Source organism: Leptopilina boulardi, unplaced genomic scaffold, assembly GCF_019393585.1.
Source record: "Leptopilina boulardi isolate dan_hultmark-lab unplaced genomic scaffold, ZJU_Lbou_2.1 LbouV2_333, whole genome shotgun sequence".
NCBI lineage: Eukaryota > Metazoa > Arthropoda > Insecta > Hymenoptera > Figitidae > Leptopilina > Leptopilina boulardi.
This window is the reverse complement of record NW_026137900.1, coordinates 73,012-96,537: the sequence shown is the minus strand read 5'-3', so window position 1 is coordinate 96,537 and position 23,526 is coordinate 73,012. Positions and strand designations below refer to the sequence as shown.

Here is a 23,526-nt window from a genome sequence, read left to right as displayed (position 1 = left end):
AGTTGGTAGAAACTATTTTTCAATTTATTTCAATTTATCAGCAAAGATTTCCGCTTCAAACTGAGCGTCTGACCAAATTCAGTTTCTACTACTTAAAAGATCAAGAATTCATATATATGCACTACAGAATCGAATTAATCCCAATATTAAAACTTCCAGAATGTTTTTTCTTAACTAACAAAAATCTGAATTTTTTTTTTTTTTTAGAAAAAAATTAATCTAATTACTTAATTTTACAGTAATAATTGATTTTTTTTATTAATTTATTTTCAATTTTAAAAATGAAACAACTAAAAGTAATATTTCTAATGTTTAACTAAAAAAAATTTTTAATTTACCAAAATTTATATTTTATGAAAAGCTATAATTTTTTTTTTTTTTTTTTAATAAAAATTTAAGAAATTTTTTTCGAGCCGAAGATGATTTCGCGTATGGGAACAGAAGTCGTCAAACTATGTGACCACTAGTGGCTCGTGACATGAGTGACTATCAGTGCTCTGGGTAGGTCACGGCCCTAATTTAGAGGAGGGAAGATTTACTACTCCTCGTTGAAACTCGTAAAACGAACGAACAGAGAAAATGCGTTATTTCCGCTCCAACTTTACTTTGGCTATTTGGCGAGAGACGAGAGTATATATATATAGATATATAAAAGTGGAAAAAATATTTTCTGCATGATTCGTCCAACGAGTTTTCACTATGTTAAGCTTTCCCTATCTCGAGACCATATATTCGCAAATGCACGCATATATTATTATATTTGCATATTAATATTCCAAGCTCCAAGAGAAATTAATCTTGCAAAAAGAAAATGAGAAAAAAAAGAAATATTCTTCCAATTACAAAATCTGTAAATTTTTCATATATATATATATATATATATATATATATATATATATATATAATAAAATGAAAATGAAATAGAATAGAATATGAAAAAAGAAAAAAAGGGGGTGAGGGAATAGAAAATTTTTGTATGAAATTGTTTGTGCTAATAAATCAAATTTGTATCCTTGCTATGGCGAGAAAGAAAATTGTGATTTAAACGATCATAAACATAATTTATTTACTCGAAAAGTACTCGCGAAATGGAATTTTATTTACTTGCGCGCGAACTAGGGGTGTTTATTGAGAAGAATTGCTTTTCTGAATAAATAGTGGTTTTATTATTTCAAAAAGGAGGTCAATAATGTCATTTTCATTTTGTTTTTATTATTAGTAGTTTTAAAATGATAAGTCTTATTTATTTTTGTTTCTCTTTTTTTTTCCTCCAGAAAGTGGCAAACTTGGATTGCATTTTCGGGAAAGGACAATGAACAGTTTACGAAAGAAAGACAAAGCGAGACGAAGGATCGAAGTCAAAGTAGCTGGTTTAGAGGAGGAGAATGGGCCACAACACAAGTTTCTACCTATACGGCACTGCCTGACGAGCCGCCATTTATCTACGTGACAAATTGCTAGTCGCAATTAGTTACAAGTTCCAGACCGGATGGCCCCGCAGCCAACGGTTCCATCCGTTTGTGAAGCTCCAACTTGAAATTCCACCTATTCGCTGCAGAGAAACTGGTGTGTACCAAAAAACACGTCGAAAAAGCGCTCTTGGCAAATGAAGAAAAAAACAATATATATATATATCGTCCAGACAACGAGACCAACCAACGTTCCTGAATTAAGCTTGGTTGCCCGCTAATTTATTTTAGCACATTTCAAAACAAATATACTGGACTCCAAGATAAAAACAAACAAAGGTGTGTATTATCGTGCTTTAATATCATTAGTGATTTTTGGGATGCAATTAATATTACCTGAAATTCACTATAAAGTTTAAATATCAATTTTTATAAAGTAGAATTTATATTTCATCGAATTTTGTTTATATTGTAGATTTTTAATTAGGCGATTTTTTTTTATTTTTAATTTAATTATCCAAATTGTTGTTGAATAGAATTTTGTATTTAATCCAATTTTGATAAAAAAAAAAATTTTCAAATTTGCAATATAAAATTTCAGTTTAATAAGAATTTGGCTAAATGAAAATTCAGTTCAATATAAATTTTTCTTTAAATTATATTTTAAATAAAAATTTCGAAATTTGAAATTAAAAACTAAAAATTAAAAAAGATTTAAAAAATTTAGTTTAAATATTACAAATTAAAGAATTATAATGAAATTTTAGTTTAGAAAGAAAAAAAAATTGTTAAATCCACATATGAAATCCAAATTCTAATTAGTAAAAATTAACATTTAAAGTACTCGCTTTTATATCGTGTAAAATATTCCGTTTCTGAATTTTCGTTATATAATAATAATAATAATAATAATAATAAGTAACTTTTGCTCGAATTCAACGGGGAAAACTTTTTATATTTAAACATTATAATTTTTTTACTCGAATCTTTTAGCGCTAGGGTGTTTTTTCTTGTTACTATACATATATATATATAAAGAGAAAGAGAGAGTTACGAAACTCCGCAAAGTTGCACGCGGATGGTGAAGAACGTGATTAACGTACGGATTTTCGGATAAAGCTGCTTTAGATTGCACAACTCGCGCACGGTCAAGCTGTCAAAAAACGCTCTTCTCAATTTGCCGTTGCGACTAGTCGATTAATCCGACATTTTTTGCGAACTTTTGTGACGTGCCACGAGTGCATATTCTTCACCCCCTCCGAATATAAAACATATACGTTCCCCCGGGCTCTAGTTTACAATTCGCTCCTCTTTTTACATATATGACTCGTGAAAGAATTCCATTTTTCAACGTTCGAAATAAATTCCATAAATTTGTTCAATGAAATGGAAAAAATTTTTTAATTAAAAAGTAATTAACGTATAGAATACAATTTTTATTTTTTTAAATGGAACGTTACTTTTTTTAGCTTTTTCCTTTTTTTTTGAATTACATTCTGATTTTTTTTGATAAAAAAAATATTCTTTTAGAATTATTTTGTTCGTTAAATTTTTATTGTAAAAAAATTTTTTTTCGGTTATTAAAAGTAATTGAAATATTTTTTTGTAATTTTGAAACTTAGATTAAGTTTTTAGGTAAATTTTTTATAGTAAGCAATTCGGTCTCCCTTTTTTTTGCATATTTTATACAGTTGATTGAGTGCTTTTATATATGTTAAAAACCAAATTTCTACTTAATTCTCAAAGGGATGAATATTCTTCTTTTGAAAAGACATTTATTTTTCAGTCACACTGGTTATTTCAGCAGATTTTTGTCGGAAAATGAAACTTTGTTTTCCTTGTTCCTTTGACCATTATAATAAAGTTGCCTTTAAAAGCTCGTTGATGAAGCGAAAGCGCGTGAATTTCATATATACATATACATCGTGACGTAATTTAGGCAATGGATACAATCACCTTGTCAGGTTAATTAAACGTTAAAGGGAGACGATTAGTTGGCAAACTCTTCCTCCTTGATGAAAATTTATTATACCCAAAGCGCGGCTTCCTACATGAACACAATTAGTTTCAAAATTAAAAAAAGATAATAACAATCATTTACAGTAATAAATAAAATACATATATGTATTTTGTTAATTATATAAGTTATTATAAAACTATTTATTTTTTAATGTTGAAAATATGAAAGACAGATTTCAAAATTATCTGACATAGAATTGAACTTAATTATAAAAGTAATCCAGGCAACGTGTTTACTCTGTGTTAAATAAACGAAGTCGCATGAATTTCCATAAACTTGTTTGTCCCATCTTAATGCGAATTAAGTGATTAAAGTAAACTTTACAAGCTTACTCCGCACGCGAGCGGATGCTGTGTTTAATTTAATTTATTTGTCTTATTTACATTTAAATAAATAAAACGAAATCATAAAAATTACCCACATAGAAATCTAGCTAACCGACTGATGGTAATTTTTTTTTAAAATGAAAATATAAAAATTACCGATATAGAAATCTACTATACCGAATGATTGTAAAAAAAATTTCCTGGAATTCCTCCAAAAGAATTCCAAAACTGTTTAGCATCAGTCGGTAAGGTAGATTTCTACGTCGGTAAAACTTTATATCGTCATTTTTTAAAAAAAATATTATCAGTCGGTAGGGTATATTTATATGTCGGTTTTCAAAATTGTTAAGAAAAATTTATATTTAATTAATTTTTAATATTCTGTTACATATTGTATTTAAATGCTAATTTCGTATCTTTAAGTAAATATTTTTGTAAATTAAAATTAAACTCACATTTAATACATTTATAATAATAATATGATATTTTGATTTTAGATATATATATATATATATATATATATATATATATTGTGTGACTTGAGATATGAGCGTGTGAAAGCTCCGTACAAACTGTTGGTGATACTCTAATGTTGCTGATACATATACAAGTACTATAGTGCAATTTACGACTTGGCCATTTGGACCCTCGCCTCGGTCGAGTCCCGCGAGAAGACTCGAGAGACATTAATTTCCAGGACTGTCCAACCCTTTATGAACGAAGGTAAAATCTTAATTATTAATTTACTTTTTTTTTTTTATTTATAAGTATTTATTTAAAATGGGCCATTTTTATCGACTAGAAACATTATGAAAGCTTTCTATAATTTGAAAATCGATGGATATAAAAATAGTTTGATAAAAATATTATTTGATTTTAAATGAAATAAATTTATTTTTTTCTAATTTCACAAAATATTTTTCATCTCATTGAAAATATAAAATTTCCATATTATAAAAATGAAAGAATGTAAATTTTCCAATTTCTATAAGAAACAAAAATGTTAGCATTGATTTTTGCTATTTATAATTTACATTTTCATACATTTATATTGCAATAAGGACGCTAATAAATTATTTCTCGTGCTTTCTATTAATATTTGGAGTTTAATTAAAAAATTTAATGTATCATAAGGTGAGAAGATTTTTGTATTTAAATATTAACTCTTGTTAATGTATTAAAAAGATAAAGAAATTTATTTTCATAAAATAATTCACGAAAAAGAAGAGGAGAAATAAGATAAAAGAAAAAAAAATTAAACATTGGCACGTAAATTGAAATTAGAAATAATTTTCGACTTTATAGGGGGAAAATGATTGTTTTTAAAGTGAATTAAATTGAGTGTTCTAATGACAGTAATTTTGGTAAAGACCAATCGATTTTATTCCATCTCATAAGGAATTTAGAGGCGCTTTGTCACAGGAAAGGGTTCGATTGAAATTCAATTGATGCAATGAAGCGAAAACCCCTTTGTTTTGTTAAATCGAAGAGCATTCATATAATTTCGTTCCTATATAATTTTAAGTTTCTTTCTAATTCAATAGAATTCTTTTTTAATTAACATTTGATTGACTTTAATTAACATCAATTATTATAATTAAATATACGATTTCCTTTTTCTTTTCTCAAAGCAAAAAAAAAAAAAAAAAAAAAATCAGTCAAAATGTTTAAATTCTATTTTATCGGAAATTATTGTTTCTTAAGAAAATTTTGTTAGTTATAGTTTCATTAAAATGAAAAATATCAATCTTTTCAATTTATTTGCAAGAGTTTGATAAAATTAACCAGAAATTGAATTTTTTGTGTTTGTTATTAGTGTACATTTATTTGCAATTTGTCCTGTTCGTATGTATGTATAATTGAAATTAGATATCTGCATGTCGCTCATAATTTTAGTGAAAATGAAATACGATTATTTTTTAATTTTATACTGAACCGGAGTTCTCTCTTTGTAATCATCGAATCACATCGCGATTTACAATGGAGATAATTAACGAGTTGCAAACTAATTGGTGTCGCAACCGATCCAGAAATGTTCCAACAATTCGAATCACCTTTATATTTCCATCGAGTCTGTCCGATCTCGATAATTAATTAGCGCGACTTTATTGATTCTTTACAATTTACTGGGTATTTCTTTTTTCTTCTTTCTTTCTACCATCGTATTTTATTTTTATACATTTTCTCGTAATTCTTTTCACAATTCTCTCTTTGGTTTCTTTTGTACCCTTTTTCAAATTTTTTTTTTTTTTTTATTACGAATTTTATATATCGAACTTCTATTTTTTTGCGCGCGCTTTAATTACTGGTCCCTCATTATAATCGAAAACATTATTATTACTGCCTCTGTAATTCCCTCGAGGTATATATATATATATTAGCGCCAGATCTCTGTTTAATTACTGTCTAATTGAACCGTAAATCGTAAAACTTAACAAAACATGCAATGTTTACGTCCCATTATGTAGAATTTTTGAAATACAAAATAATATAGCAAAAAAAAAAAAAAAACTAGATTCAGTGTTAAAAAAATTTGTAATTAAATATAAATTTTTTTATTTTTGTATTTTAAACAAATTTTCACATGGTTTTAGTGTTTTTGCATAAAATTTTTATATTGAAATTTACTGCGTCATCTCAGAATTTTTTTTTAGGGAAATTGAACTCATTTTGTTTTCAAACGATCCTTTTAAATATTTGATTAAGTTCTATAAAAAAAAAAAACTCCAATAACTATGGGCGCATTCGTCATAAAACTGAGCGGATCGTTATTATTTAGAAAAGGAAGTGTCGATAAATTTAATAAAGTGTTAAATGTCGAGTTTTAGTTTAAAAATGTGAGGACAAAAAATATATGGAATTCAGTGATCTTCGTCGTGGAACGACTTTCATCTCGATAGTGAAAGCGCGCAAATAACGAGAACCAGATGAATTATGAGTTTTGAAGAAGGTTTGCGGGGAGAATTCTGTCCTCCTACAGGATCAGATTTTTCACCTACGTGACCTGCCATTTTTATGCCTTGTGCTTAATCTTGACTTTTTCCACGTCTCGTTTTTTTTTTTTTTTTTTTTTTCTTTCATTCATTCTCTTTTTTTTCAACCCATCTTTCTCTTTTACTCTCGATAGTTTCTCTATTTTTTTTTTTTGTATCCATGGTACCAAGACATCCGGAAACGAATTGTACAATGAGTTCAGTTTTTTTTCTTCTTTTATTTTCTCCAGGTTTAGCTGAAAAAAATTATAACCTCGCAATCCCTTGAAATTTAATTCCTCGCGGTTTCTTCTTTTTTTTTAATGAAATATTCTCTAGGGAAATTTTATATAATTTTTTAAAATTATTTTTATAAAATGTAAATTTCAATTTCGGGTATTAATTTTCTGCCTAAACGATATGAGTTAATTCAGAATTGTTATATAATACATAAATTGATAATAAGTTATTATTGTAATTAAATAATTAATGCTGGGAAATTTAATATATTTATTTCTCATTTGTTTTGATATTAAATTTCTGTTTAAATGATTTCAATATTATATTGTGGTGAAAATAGATGATTATAGAAAATAGTTTAGCGATTATTAACAAGCATATATATACTATTCTGATCGTTGTGTCCATCATGAATACAAAATGGTTTGTATTATATATATATAGGACAAAGTTATTGTTGAAAACCGACCGGATATGTGTGCGAACGTGACATTGCATTTTAAACCACTTTTCGTTCATATTTACACTAACATTTATCGTCTCGATATAAAATAGGAAGCCATTTTGGTTTGGATATATGTTATTTTTAAAATCTTCTTTTTCATATAATTCCTATTTCTCTTTTTTTTTTTTTTTTTTTTAATTTACTTGATTTTTCTTGCTAAAATATTAAATTTAAAAACCAATTTTCATTTCCCATATATGTAAAACTAAATTTGTAGTTTATTAATTTTAAAAAACCATTTTCGGCTTTTTCGATGCTTTTTGAAAATCGCTTTTTTTTACTCACGTAATCTCTATTGAAGTTAAGTGAATTTTTTTAAATATATATATATATATATATATATATATATATATATATATATATATATATATATATATATATATATATGAAAAAAATCATTTCAATTAAATCCTTTCAAATTGAAATTGAGATTTGAGTGTAGAATATTTATAAAAGATATTTTTTTTTTTAAAAAGTGCGAATAATCTAAATGAATGAATATCCATTTAGATTGTTCGCAGTTACTTTTTTTCCACTGGCGTTCGTCGGGTTTTTTTTTTTTTTTTTTTAAATTGTGTAACAATTAATAAAAACAATTTTTTTCTTTTACCTCGGAAAAAACATAACAAATTGTTTGTTCTAGTAAATAATTTCCATCTACGAGAGAGAGAGAGAGAGAGAGTCAATAATTCATTGTCAAATATCGAGTAATAATTATTTAACGACAAGTTGTATTTACAATTTCTTAAACAAATATTTGTATCATTAACGTTAATTATACTGCTAGCTCGCAATAAGCGAAAAAACGTGAAATAAATTTTAAAAAATATTTAAAAAAGGAGAATATACGTGTTTGAAAAAAATAAAGAGGATTATCTTTGGATAGGAAAAGGAAATTTCGTTTTGAATGAAAAAAAAAAAGGTAAAGGGAAAAAACACAGTTGTAATATGAGTAAAGTTCGTTTCACAATTTTCAAGTCCGGCTTCTGCACTTAAACTTTAACCATTTTAACCAGTAACTTACTTAACTGAGTTGAAGAAAAATCGTAAAGGAAGTTTCCGAAGGATGCGAGTTGAAATTTACTCATTCCCATAGAGACATACTACCCCGCACACAGCTACTCGTAAATTGATCACTCGATAATTACCGTGCGATTAAAGTGTTTTTCACGCTCTTCTAAACGAGTTATCGTCGCATTGCCCCTAATAGTAGTTTTCTCCGTGACAAGTCTCTTTTCTCCTTTTTTTTTCTCCTCTACCTCTCTTAAACTTCATTGCAAATAAGAGGGAAAATCAATATAAAGTAAATTGAAAAAAAAATAATACTTTCACCTCGAAAATTTCTCAATTGAAAATACAATGAGCTTACACTACTGACACTCGAGATTTATTGGATATTTAACTACATTTTATTTCTGTTTTAAAAGTATTTTGTTCCAAACGTTTTTCATTTTTATTTTTCTCAATTTTTTTAATTTTTATATTTAATTTCTTCACAAAAATATTTAATTTGTAATTATAAATTTTTATTTGTATTCTCTTTTAATTTGAATTTGATTTTGAAAAAAAAAATGAAAATAAGTATAATTTAATTTATTCTTTTGCCAATATATTACAATTTTTTTAATCTAGAAATCGAGTTTTTGGTTTTTCAGTGCGTTTAGAGAGGAAAAAAAATACCACGACAGAAATTAGTGGTGTACGCAACTTTGTATGGAGTAAAAAAAAACAGGAAAAAAAAGGGGCGAACCGTCCAATTAGTTCGGGGCGCTTAGCTCTGTAACTACTTAATTATTTTGAATTATCAAGCAATGGAGTAGAAAAGAGAGAGAGAGAGAGAAAGAGAGAAAAAAAGGGGAACTAACTTTAGTCTGATTGGTAACATCCTGTCTGTCGTTCGACCCAAACGAATAGGTTCACCATCATTTATCAAACAAAATATTCATGTTGCTTGTGCAATAATAATATTTTGGATAAAGAAAAATTTAAATAAATAAAAAATTCAAACAATACAAAATTTTGGGTAAATTAATTTTTGAATAAATGAAAATTGGGGTGGGGGGGGAATGGAAATTTGGATGATACATTATAAATAATTGTGAATTGATTACAAATTGTAAATTTATGTTTTATATGATAGACTCAATGTTAATTAAATAACTTTATTACGCGATACTCGGATAATTCACTCACTTCATTAACGAACTTAATAATCTGTTTATATTAAACCGCAGCATAGGGCTTTTTGAATAATATTAAATTATAATTCAATTATAAAGTTCTTACCACGTCGAGAGTTTTGAAATTATCTGATGATGATCAAAGTTCATAAATTAATATTTAAATAGCAATTTTAGTTTTGAATTCTTTTGATCTTATACCATCATATAACCACTTGTTTACCAAAGAGATAATTATTATCAAGCTTAAGAGGACGCTTCTTTAGACTGTGTTAACTTTTCTAGTAATCTGTTGTGTATATACACAGTATATATATTGATATGAAAAAATATTTATTTTTCTTCTTTTCTCTCGTGCCACTTTGATTGTAGTTTCAATTATAATAATAATAATTTGACAAAAAAATTAAATGAGAAGAAAATTTTGTTCATTTATTATTAAATATAATTAATTAATTAATCAATCAAGTGGTGTTTTTTTATTAATTAATTATTAAAAATATTTGATATGATTTAATTGAAATTATGAGAGTTGTTTGATCTTAAAGTGTACGGTTGCTTTGAGTCTAACTTATTGACCAAGACAATAAGCGAGTCAAATGGCAAGGCATAGGACTTTAATTAAACGTCCGTTTTGCGGCAGACGTTGTTCACAGCCGACTCCCTGAACGAATTGGAGTCTAATTGGTCCACAACTTTGGAAATCTGCGGTCCGTTTTCATTGAAAGTTACTTCTGGTCTTTCGCTTTCTCCCCCGTCTTTTCCTATATTCCTTTCTCTCTCTCTCTCACACACATACATTCAATCTTGGCGCAAATATCAGGAAAAATAATTTTGAAATTTAAATTCTCTTTTTAAATTAAGAACGAAAAATTTCTTTTATTATTTATTTTTTTAACAATATTTTTGTTATAAATTTTTGAGATGAGTGTTAATAAAAATATTTGAGTAATATTATAAATCAAGTCAAATTATATCATTTTTGAAATTTCAGGTTCCCTGGACTCGTATTTCAAATGAGATATCACCCAAGTTTCACACTGAGATTTCATCCAGATCTCTTCACGCGTTTCTGAGTCCTAAAGTTGTCTTTCACTTTTGGATGTGCAACGGCAAATGCTTCTACGATGGAACTTTTGGCCTTCGTTTGCAAGGAATTCTTTGTAACTTTTCAAAAAGCACTCTTCCATACTTTTGACAATCATCTTCCACCGATGAGATAGGAGAGACTGGCGATGACAAACATAAAGGAGTTGAAGGAGGGAAGCTACAAGGAGAATTTAATGTGAGTAAGAATCCCGTGAAAAACAACACTTTTTCCCTTTTTGTGCCCACACTCTCTCTCTCTTTCTCTCTTTCTTTTTTACCATTTTTCTTTCTAAAAGCAATAATCCCAGCTGGCGATAACTTCTGGCGAAAGTAATATTAAAAATTAAGTAAAGATTTAAGAAAACGAAAAAAAAGATAATAAAATTTTAATTTATTAAAAGCGTGGAAAAAATAAATTGATATATGTATGCAATTTTTGTGAATCCAGTTTCAATTGAACAAACGTTTTTCTATATTGTATATATTCATTTCTATATTATTGTTTCGGCTTCTCGATTTCCGTTTCCCTTTCTCGATATTGTCTTTACAAGTATATTGCTCTTCGAGAGTCCTCATCGTTTCACTGTTTGCCGAAAAACTTAATCAAAATTTATCGCTATTTGGGAACCTTTTTTCAAAAATGTACCATTGAATATTATTTCATTTTCAAAAATTACAATTATAATGTTCAATTTAGTAAATACTTAAATGAATTTATTTTTTAATAACATAAAAGTTTAGATTAAATTTAAAACAAAATATGTAAATTTCTTTATTCGAGAATAAATTTCAAAAACAAAATATTAATGAATGGTAAAAAAAAAAATGTGGGATAGATTTTGTAATTTTTTTTTTCAACTATATAGCAAAACAATTAGTAAGCAATTTGGAAACATAAACTTTTCCTTGAAAAAACTAAATGAATGTAAGACGGAACGTATAAAAAGAATTACTGACTCGGATGCGTCAAGGGAATTCGAGAAAAGTTTTCCACCTGCCGGTAATTCTCGTTAGAAACTTGATTCCAAAGTCTTTGCGAACAAAAAATTTCCCCTTTCCCATTTTGCTTTTCACCAAGAAGTGTCGAAAGTTGTTTCACTAATAAACAAACGCAATAGTTCTTCAAAGTTCGTTCTCTGTCCACTTTCTTTTTAAAGGAAGGGAAAACAAAGAAGCTTTAGGAAAATTTATTTGCCTCGAGAAAATGTATTTGAATTCCAAAAGCGAGAAACTCTCTCTCTCTCTATCTCTCTTTCACTCTCGGCATTTTCCCAAAGATCGCGTATAAATTTAAAAACTTTTCTATTTTGTAAGTTTTTGAATTTATTTTTAATGGTCTTATATAAACAATGAACGTGATTCAGAAAATTATTGCTATCATACAAATTTTATTCTTGAGAAAAATGTTTTTCTTTTTGGGAAAAGAAACGATTCAATGCGTATAATAATCTCGCAAGCTTGAGTTAATTGCGTTCAATAAAAATTGTTCAAGTATTTCAGTTACGAACATGAAATTGGTATAATGGCTGAAACTAAAGCTATTGAATGAGCATAAGTACTTCTATTAAATCAACATCTTGACAGGCATCGATTGAATGCACAAATAAAAATTCCTTTCTTCAAAAAAAAAAAAAGAGGCACAATCTCAAAGATATTTAACCATAAATCACTATAGAAATAAAAAGACATAAACTATTATTATTTATCTCTTTCTTTCTCGATTTTTTGATAAAATCTTATTGTTTTTTGCAGGAAAAAAAATATACTTTTGGACGTGATAAAGTTGAGAAAACATCAAGTATATATATATATATATATATATATATATATATATATATTGCTTAATCTATCGTATGAAGAAGAAAATTATCGGATCAACGAAGTGGATCAACGGGTGAAAAATATCGAAGGTGCCTGGTGTGTCAAAGAGTCTCTCTCTTTCTTCCCTTATCATGGTGTAAGGTAAGAATAAAGAATAAGTAGCGAACAGATTGGATTCTTGGTTAAAGACAGGAAATTAGTTTGGTTTGAGGGGTGATGCGATCTATATATAGATTTTATTGGGTTTGAGAAGAGGAGGGGGGAGGACTACAAATAAAAGAGAGATAAGGGAGCGAAGCACAAAATAAAAATACCAAGAGATAAAATTGTTTTTATAAATGAAAATTGAAAAACTTATTAATAAGAAAAAGAAATTTTTTTTATCCTCTATTGAGATGAGAATATTTAATAATTATAATTAATTCAATTTTTTAATAATTTCCGGGGAAAATAAGAAATAATAATAACAATATCATTAAAATCAGACGAGACTAATGTATTTCGTTTATATATAGTAACAAATTATGCGGGACATTAATTTCGTTTGGTGTGTATGGCATTCGCCCAACTGAAGATTAATTATCCCCCCCCCCCAAAACCATTCACACGATTAGTTACATTCGCGTGTAATTCAACGTTTACATGAAGATAGGTGAAATTAATGAAAAGAGAGCTAAAGATTTATAATAGTCAACAATTGAAAATAGAAAAACCAATGACATTTATATATTAACAACATGAGTATCGCGTGCATATTTGTCGTAACACTTGAAAACCGCTCTATTTGACATGTTTCGGAGAATATCAGAGGGAAACCTCTATTTCGTGTAGGTATTTGAACACGTGTATTATAGTATTTGTGTGTGAGAGAAAGATAGAGAATTGGTGAATCCACGTGAGTGTATTTATACCAGCACGTGCTATCGTTGAATTCGAGGCTGGTGGCTCTGAACAGTAATTTGCTAATTGACGATTGATTGAACAAGCTCAGCAATGGGTACCAACTCATCTACGATAGTGACGGTAACGACGTTGTCTTTAAATTGTAAATGCATTATAGAGATCGTTTGAAAGACAAGTCTCTGCCTTTCTTGTTCTATATATATATATATACAAATCCCTTTCGATTGTTTCATTATTTCAATTTTCTCTGATGGCTTTTGTTTTTATACAAAAACATTCAATTCTAAATTGTGCACTTTGCGACGTAGACTTTGTTGGAAAATTGTCATTTTACGTAAATTGTAAATTCTTTTTAAATTGACATTATCAGGAAAATTCTCTCAAAAGATAACAAATTTTCATACAGATCAAGATATCGCAGGTTTTCATTGAAATTAATAATTTTTTTTATTAAATTAAATTCCTAATTTTCCTAAATTTATGAAATTAATTTTTCTTTCTAATTTTCAAATGATTTTTTTTTCTATTTTATTTTGTAAAAAAATTTTTTGAAATTCAAAGCATAAATGATTTTCTATTTTGTACATATATGTTTAAATTCAAAGTTCTTTAATTAATGAAACCATTTAGGAGCAATTGTCGTCCCAAAATTTTCGGAGCAAAATCCATGTTTAATTTAAATAATTATTTACCTTCATTTTTTATACATAAAATTTTGAATAATACGGTGTCAAATACAAACTGAAAAAAATGTATTTTATTCAAATAATCGATTACATTATTATCAAATAGTATTTGTATTAAATAATTATTAGGCCAATTAAATGGTATTTGTTTTAAATAGAAAAATTATTGGTTCAAATAAAGTCCAATTATTATTTAGTTTCAAAAATTATTTGCTAAATATTTGATAATTGTCCGATTATTTGAATAAAATAATTTTTTTTTAGCGTAGATAAAAATTTTGTGAAATAAAAAACAATTGCAAATGTCGTAATAGAGTAAATTCACTGTATTAGGAATAATTATATATTATTTGGTAAAATCTAGAAAAAATAATTGGAAAAATTCAATTAGGAATATATAATTAGGAAAAAACGTTGGTTTAATTTAACTTGGTTAAATAAGATCTTCATATAAAAAATTTTCCCTTTAACTTGAATGGTAGTTGCGTATTTGTCAGCGGTTACAATTTGATAAAAGTTAGAATTCTTCTATTTTTTTGTCTTATCATTTATATTTGTTATTTGACGAGTTCACCCACATTCATAATGTCACTTAAATGCTCGAGGAGAATTTATATAGAGTAGATAAAGAAAGAAAGAAAGAAAAAAAAAATGAGTAGCTTATTGGGACACGAGAGAAGATATTGCAGAGTTGAAATGAAAGGAGGAAGCCAGAGAATGCTCCTCCACAAGTCGTCTTAGTGAAGATGCATTTAATAAACAAACACCTAGAGTTTTGGTGCTTGCTTGTCTATATAACGTAAGGTACTTGTTCAAAATATATATATCTATATGTATAAAAGGGAGAGGGAAATACTATGTGGAAAATTTAACGGAGATAGAGAAACGGCAAAACAGAAAGCGAGTAAGTGAGATAAAGTTTTAGTTGAGAGAGAAAGAGAACCTGCGCAAGCTTCGTGATCTTCAACCAGCCACGTTGAATTCACCCAAGCTCGCCAGAGAGCTTTCGGGTCTGCTTCTAGTCGGTGGTAGTTGTTTTATACAGCAAACTTTCTCTCCGCGAAATATTTCAACCGCGTTTTATATGTGCTTCGAAATTTCTTCGAAATCGTCGCTTTCTTTTGTGTCGCTCAATGGTTCAAGTGGCACTCGAAAAATAAAAAGAGTCGTAACTCTTACCTCGTTCTAAATTTTTTTTTTTTTCTTTTACACATTTTTTCTCTTTAGTTTTTTTTTTGAGCTGAAAAAGTGGTTATAAGTGGAAGAGAAGAAGGATTAGAAATAGAAAATTTCATTTCAAAGAATTATGTGTGTGTAAAAAAGGCTTTTCTATTATTTACAAAGTGAACTTTAGTGAATAATCAAATATTATGGAAATAAGCGCGTGATCATCATTGAATAATTAATATTTTTTTCTAAAAATCATTTAGATTTCTTTATATTCGTGAGGATTTTTAAAGGATTATGAGAATTGATTAATAAAGGTGGGAATTATTTCTTTTTTTTTTTTTTTTTTAATTATTATTATTGTATTTTGTGATAAAAGCAAAATAGCAGATGCCTTACAATCCATAGTAATTTTAACCATAACAGTTAGTGCAGAGTGCACTCGACTATAAACTAATATGAGCTTGTGGTCTGAATGATCATTATAGACTTACTCTCTGAGATTGTGCGGTACGATGATGGTTTTAATGTAGCGAAAAAAAAAAATCCACTAAAGTTTCATCAACATTAACAACACATCAGTCAGTGTCACGAGCAAAATGCATTTGCGGCTAATCGAAATGCCATTTCGAGAAAACTCATTTCCGGAAAATGTTACTTCTTTGAAATTCCGCGCGAAATGCTTTTCTTCATTAGAATCTTTTTTTTTCCCTTTTTTTTTTTTTTAATTTCACATTTAGAAAGCGAGAAAATTAACCGGAATTGTGAGATATTTATAATTAATTAGTTGTGACTTTTGTTGGGTTTACAATATTATTTCATTTTTGCATAAAAAAATTTCTCAAAATCCACTAATGAAAAATTTTTTAAATTAATAAAGAAATCCGAGTACTGAATTTTTAATTAATTAGATTTTTATTAAAGCGAATTTTTATTTAACTAAATTTTTACATCATTAAATTGGATTTTAAATAAATTTTCATTAAACCAATTTTCTGTTTATCCGAATTTTAATTTTTTCGATTTTTCATTAAGCTGAAATGATACTTAATTCTGTAAAACACAATTTGGTTAAATGAAAATTCAATCAAATAATTATTCGGCTATATATGGGAAAATTTGGATAATTCAATTAAATGACAATTCGGTTAAATGAAAATTGTTAAACACAAATTTGGTTACATGGAATATTTCTAAAAATGTTTAAAATTTTCTAAGTCTAATTTAAATTTGCATTAATTTCTAATTATTATTAATTAAATTTTTTTACATAATTATGTTTAGTAACTTTTAATTATTTTTTTTTTAAATTAATTTATTTTTGAAATTAAAGAATTTTTATTGATTTTTGTAGTTTTTTTTCAATATAAAATGAATAAAATTGCTATTAATAATATTTGTACATTTTGTTAATTAATAATAAAAGCAGTAGATATAACAAAATTTAATCGCATTACTGATTTGTACTGTATAACATATTTGAAATTCCCGTTATAATACGAAAGTAATTAAAGAGAATTGTGTAATTAATAGTTCCTGCAAAACGATATACATTATATGAAAATTTATAATAATAGCAATATAAACTGCGTAAATTTTTTTCTCATTTTGAAATATTGATTTCTCATTATTTGTCAACTAATTAAAATTCATATATAATTTCTGATGCATCCATAAATGAAAATGAAATTTCAATTGGATAGTCAAATTTTGTGAATCGTAAAATTTTACATACATATGTGTGTGTGTATATATATATATGTGAAGCCAACAAAAGACGATCTCGTCTGATACTAAAAACAGAGTCCATTAGCGCGCTTTACGAATTTAAGGCTTCAAACTGCTTTAGTTAGTCCTTACTCATGAAAGTTTTATCTGAAACTTTTACTTCACGCTCCACAGTTTGAACATCAAGTTTACGTTAATATATTTCTTTATACTAGTTTCGAAGCTTAAAAATTTCAGCAATAATGTAGGGTTAAAATAATGGAAAAAAAACTTGTGTAATAAAATTCAATCCTTTTTTTTTGGGGCGGGGAATTTTTTTCATTTTTGTAAAATGTAATTTTTAAATTTTTTCAATTTTTTTTTACATTTTTATCACTCGATAGTAATTTTTAATCGGTACTTTTGTTATTACAATTTATTTGTATTTTGAATTGACAATAATTTGTGAAATTAATCTTATTATGGCTTTAAATTTTTTTTTTTAATTCAATAACATTTCCGCTTTAAATGATTTAAATTTTATTGCTTCGCTTTTAAAGTTTTAATTATTTTAATTCAAGTGTTTCTCTTTAAATTATTTTCAATTTATTTATTTTTGTTTTTCTTTTTTGTGGACTAAATCGAAATTTTCTTTTTTTTTTTTTGGAAAACTTTTTTTTTTTGTTTGAAAATTGGATTAAAAATGGTTTGAATTTATGAAATTTTTGAAATAATTAAAAAGAAAAATTGACAAATTATTGTTGACATTGATTGTCGCGTCTGATATAGAAATCACTGGATCTAATTAGCGATAGCGAATTCGTTTGGAAAGTGATGAGATGGGTGTCGCACTTGGTTTTGAAATGTTGCCATAATTGCTATTCATTCGTTAATCCAATTCAATTAGATTCAAGTATACGAGCCACCACGCTATTAATCCACGTCGGTCGGGGCGCGTTGACTCGATCGGTTTGTGTTCTCTCCCTAACGCTCAATTCAACCTCAGCGAATCATAATTGTTACACGCGCTTGCGTTAATTCTATATTCAATTCAATTCAATACAATATCTATTTACAGTGAAAATATTTTCATAAATTTTCATTTGTTTAAAGATATTTTTATTTTGTTAGAATATTCCATTTTTCGTCTTGGAGAATTTTTTTAGTCAATTTTTGAATTATATTATACGTATATATATATATATATATAAAATATCGAGAGAGTATTTTGTCCCAGAGGGCATTCACTTTGAATTGAATTTAAAACCTTATAGGAATTGAAAAACAAAATTTGATATTCCGTTGAAACTCCTGATGGAGATTCTGAAAATCCATCTCAAAGATGAAAGAAAATAAAAATATTCTCTTGAGAGTAAATCTCTTCAGATGCATCTTAATTTTGCCGGTAAAAAGGCAGATTCTTCAAGTTTCGTTTCTTCTTTAGAGAATATTCGATTAGAAAAAAAAAAATTCTTTTTTTGTCTTTTGAGAAAATTTTGTTTTTCTTATAAAATTGACGACAATATATATATATATATATATATATATTTTTTTTAAAGTTCCATTTCTTTTTTTCGTTATATATATATTTCACGTGCATGCGAGAACCTTCTTCTCATTTTCCGGTCGAAAGTTTCTTTACCAATGAACAACCACCACCGTGTATAGAGGAAACGAGTAAAAAACTTGACTCTCGACTTTACGCCTTTTTGTAATTTGCTCTTTCGCAACTCACCGTGCGGAAGAATGTTGCGGAAAGAGAAAAGAAACATGTTATAAATTTATACATGAACATTTTCATATTTAAAATAAATTTTTTTTTCCTTCCGTTTATTTTTCCTGATGTATATACACGCTCATAAATAGAGAAAGAAACTCTCGGTGACATTTTAATTTTAGGATTTAAAAAAAAAAAATTTAGAAAAAAAATATCGCAGAGCTAAATAAATAATATTTGTTTTAAAGAAATTTTTAATTTGATACAAATTTATTTACGCCAATAACAATGTAAAAAAAAAAAAAAAATGTGGGGAAAATTTTTTTCAGTATTTTAATTTTAAAGTTGATGGAAAAATGAATAATATATAATAATAATATATTTGAAAATTAAAAAAAAATTTCCGTGAAAAAATAACATTTTCGCTTTTTGAAGCGGAAATAACAAGTTGAACGTCATTTATTCTGAAAATAGTATCGGACATTGTGTTGTACATTTGACATGCAAAGAGCCAGAATTTTTTTTCATTTATTAAGAATTGAATGGAAAACCATTTCGAATTTTCGATCCAGAAAAAGTGAAAGAGAAGTTTTAGAGAAAGCAAAGTTTGATATAGAATGGGAAGGAATCAATAAAAGAATATTACTCTTTATGTTGTTAGTTATAGAAGAAAGTTTCGAATCCATTAAAATTCAAACTGAATTTTTATTCGTTATATTTTTATTTAAAATACTTAACTGTTTTTTTCTTCATAATATTTCAAGTTTACTTTTGAATATTGTTAGTTATATTATTTTCTTTTTTAATTAAATTAATCAAAAATTATTTTTCCTTTTTTTAAATCTAATTTACAATTACTTGTTTAATTAATTTGAGTAATTAAATTTATAAGGATTATTAATTGGATACTAGTTGGATTATTAGTTGGTACAATGTGTAATTTTTAATGGGAGCTGATAGATTTTTTACAAAAGAGTGAATAGTGACTGATAAATGTTTGTTTGTTGAACTAGGCGGAGGAATAATGCGTATATATATACAGGAAAGTGCAAACAGAAAAAAAAATACAATTGAAACTCTCCATAGGCGAGTTAACACGGTCCAAACGAATTACCGTCGGTTTTCGACCAAGCGGTCAGACATCGCTTCCGTTTTCCAATCTATTCATATATAGTCCAATGCCAAAACATTGGCAAATAACAGGTCATCCCCTATATATATATATATGTGTGTATATGAAAAAGAGAAAAGATGTGGGTGGGAAAAAAAAATTTATGGAACAATTTTCTTTCACTTCGCGCAATACATAAGCGCGCCAACGTAATTAAAAAAATATTCACCAAGATTCATTAGAAAGAACTGCTAGAGGATAATCAGTCACAGCTGCGAGAAATGATCTTTATACTTGGTATTTCATTCGCGAGAAACTCATAACATAAAACAAGTTAAAACATGGAGCAGAATTTTTTAATTAAATATCAATTTTTTTTCACACTGTGATTTGGAATATTTATTGCTATTGAATTTTTATTTAGATACATTTTCATTTAACTGAATTTTCATTTAGCCAAATTGTCATATAACTAAATTTTTGTTTCGTTCAATTTTTCACTTAACCAAATTTTTATTTAACTGAATTTTTATTTAACCGAATTCGCATTTAGCCAAATTTTCATATAACTGAATTTTCATTTGGCCAAGTTTTTTTTTTATTTAACTGAATTCGCATTTAGCCAAATTTTCATATAACTGAATTTGTACTTAACTAAATTTTAATTTAGCCAAACTTTCATATAACTAAATTTTTATTTAACTGAATTTTTATATAACTTAATTTTCATATAACTGAATTGGCATTTATTTGAATATTTATTTAATTGAATTTTCATTTAGCCAAGTTTTAATGTAACTGAATTTACATTTACGTGAATTGTCATATAACTGAATTTTTATTAAGCCAAATTTATATTTAGCTGAATTATTTTTTTTTAATTTTCCACTGAATTTTCATTAAACCTAATTCACCAAAATTTCCACGTGTCAAATTCTCTAATTTATTGAATTTTCATTTAGAAGAAATTTAATTTAGCCAAATTTTAGATAGTTTTGGTATTTAAAATATTCGAAACAAATTAATAGTGATTAAAAATTTGTTTTGAATGAAACGAGAAAAGATGAAAAAAAAAGAGAGTTGTAATAAAAGAAAAATTGCTGATTGTCGAGAACGTATATTCGAATGAAACCTTAGTGTAGCGGATTGTATCATCAGGTTGAATGAATGAGTGAGCAGATTCGTGTTCTATGCAATGTCCATTGCATAGAGAGATCCATGAATACGTAAACGATCGTTGAGTAGGTCTGGTGACCCAAGAGCTAACCTGAAACCACTCTCTCTCTCTCTCTCTCTCTCTCTTTCGCTCTCAATGGCAAATTCACACGAAAATGTTTGCAATATAAATTAGAGTTGTGTGGTAGAAATTATTTTTTATGACACTACTTTTGAAAAGTTAATACAATTTTTTTTTTATTGTGTCTACAAAAAAATACAAAACAAAGACGGTAATATTTTTTTAAAAAATTTACTTTTTCGTTTTTTTATAAAAAAAAATATATATATATTTTTTGTAAAAATATGGAAAATAATATTTAAAGTTTAATATAGAAAATATTCTGATTGAAGGAGAGAAAAAAAAATAGGGGAATATTATGACGTGACGTTTTAATGAAAGAACTTAGTGAATGCTTTTCTCCACACTCTTTTTTAATGAAAAATTTCTCCTTCTGTTCCCGCATTTTCGATAAAACTCCCGTGACCAACTGGTTTTTAATGACTCCTATATATATATATATATATATATAGGAGTAAATTAAGTTTGCATAGTCTGTTCTTTCGAACATCATTAGCGTTGAATTTCAAGTGTAAAATGCGCAGACTGCTTTTTATCTTTTATTGATTTTCATATATGCTTAAATTTTTAATTATACACGCGATCATTATTTTATACGTATACGTGACGGTGCGGTAAAATTTCACAAATAAAATTTAATTGAGTGGGGAAAATATAAATAGCAGTCTTTGTTATAATAATATGATAACATTTAAATAATGATATATTTTAATAATATTTTTTGTTTTTTTATTATAGAAAGTTTTTTTTATATTATAAATATAATATTTTTTACAGCATATTGAATATATATATATATATATATATAATAAAGTTATTTGTTAATTTGTGATATGTATAATTAAAATTTTCTGCAAATAACAATATTTGTATATACATTGTCGAATGACGATTTGCAATATTAATAGAGAGGAGAATATTGAATTTTAATTAGTTTTCTTGTGAACTCGTTTTCCGCGAGAGAGTCATATTAATCATATTTAAAAATAGCTATTACAATTTAATTATGAATTTTAATGTTTGTTTTACGAACATTATATATATAAAGTCAATATTAATTATTTTTACAAAATTTTTACTTCATTTTAATTATAATTAGCATTATTACTAAGTATAAATTATTAAATAAATGAATAAATATGATAATAAAAAAATAGTTTAATGAAATTTATAAAATAAATAATAAATAAAAATAAAATGAAATAATAATAATAATGTAAAAAATATTTTTAATAATTACTAATTAAAAATTTCTAAATGGTTTTTTAAATATTTATTATTATTATTATTATTATTATTATTATAAATTTTATTAAATAGTCAAGAGTTACTATGAGAAAGGAAAATATGTTTTTATTGCGGAATCTAAAAATTGTCCTGAAATATTATATATTTGAATTATATACTTTAGTTACTATGGTTTCTTTCGTAATATATATATATATATATATATATATATATATATACATGTAACTTGAAATGCGAGAGAGAGAAGCATATGCGAAAATGAAATTTTACAACCCTTTATCTCTGTAGAAAAATTTTTCTCTCAGTGTCGTCGTCTTATCCGCGGCGAAAGAGATATCCTACTTTCTGTGATAAATAACTTCATTACTTACCAGCTCACGAAGATCTCTTTTCTTGAGTGTATTATCTTTACGCAAATCAAATTGCCCCTAAAAACGGCTGCTTGCATAAAATAGCAATTTTTCGAATAGTTCCTTGAAAAATCCGCAAAAATTACTTTATATATATATATATATATATATATATATATATATATATATATATATATATATATGTATTTAATTTAAAAATATTCTTTTCGATATTTGATACATATATTATAATATATTGAATTATTTAATGAAATTCAATATATCAATAAAGAATTTATATATAATCTCCGCTAATTCAAATATTAATAAATCTAATTTAATTGAAATTATTTAAAGAATTTAAATTATATTTTTATTTAATTTTTGTTTATTTAATTTAATTTAATTAAAAATTTAATTTGATTAAAAATTTATTTAATTCAAATAATCTTTTATTTTACTATTATTAAATAAATATTTACTTGATAATAATTTTTATTTGGATTAAATAAACTGTATCAATAATTTCTGTATTTACAACAAATAACATTAAATTGACACAAAAATTATTTGGTATAAGTAAATATTTGATAATAATCAAGTAACCGATTATTTGAATAATTTTTTTTTTTTCAGTGTAATACAATTTTTAATGAAAATAATAAGAATAACAACAATGCAATCATAATTAAAAAAAAAAATATTAAAGTTTAAAAAAGTAGATAGGTTTTTTAATCTTTGAATTATTAATTTTAGTTTCTTTTAATTATTAAATAAA

The 23,526-nt window shown here is 26.2% G+C and overlaps 2 protein-coding genes across 5 annotated transcripts in view; one reads left to right on the top strand and one right to left on the bottom strand.

The window, feature by feature from the left end:
• The window catches only part of LOC127285487 (uncharacterized), an 81,873-nt gene that overhangs the window by 5,466 nt on the left and 52,881 nt on the right, over window positions 1-23,526 (bottom strand). The window contains exon 1 of one of the 2 annotated variants that reach the window (XR_007843608.1): window positions 8,497-8,620. The exons of the other annotated variant lie outside the window; for it this stretch is intronic. The gene's annotated coding sequence lies outside the window, so the exon portion shown is untranslated. Of the gene's footprint in view, window positions 1-8,496; window positions 8,621-23,526 lie in introns of those variants that run through there. 2 annotated transcript variants of the gene reach the window in all.
• The window catches only part of LOC127285485 (cubilin-like), an 80,493-nt gene that overhangs the window by 4,988 nt on the left and 51,979 nt on the right, over window positions 1-23,526 (top strand). Inside the window, exons 2-5 of one of the 3 annotated variants that reach the window (XM_051311529.1) lie at window positions 1,275-1,748; window positions 4,253-4,478; window positions 10,647-10,937; window positions 12,494-12,703. The gene's annotated coding sequence lies outside the window, so the exon portion shown is untranslated. Of the gene's footprint in view, window positions 1-1,274; window positions 1,749-4,252; window positions 4,479-10,646; window positions 10,938-12,493; window positions 12,704-15,141; window positions 15,636-23,526 lie in introns of those variants that run through there. The other 2 variants (XM_051311532.1, XM_051311530.1) reach the window with 2 other exon arrangements.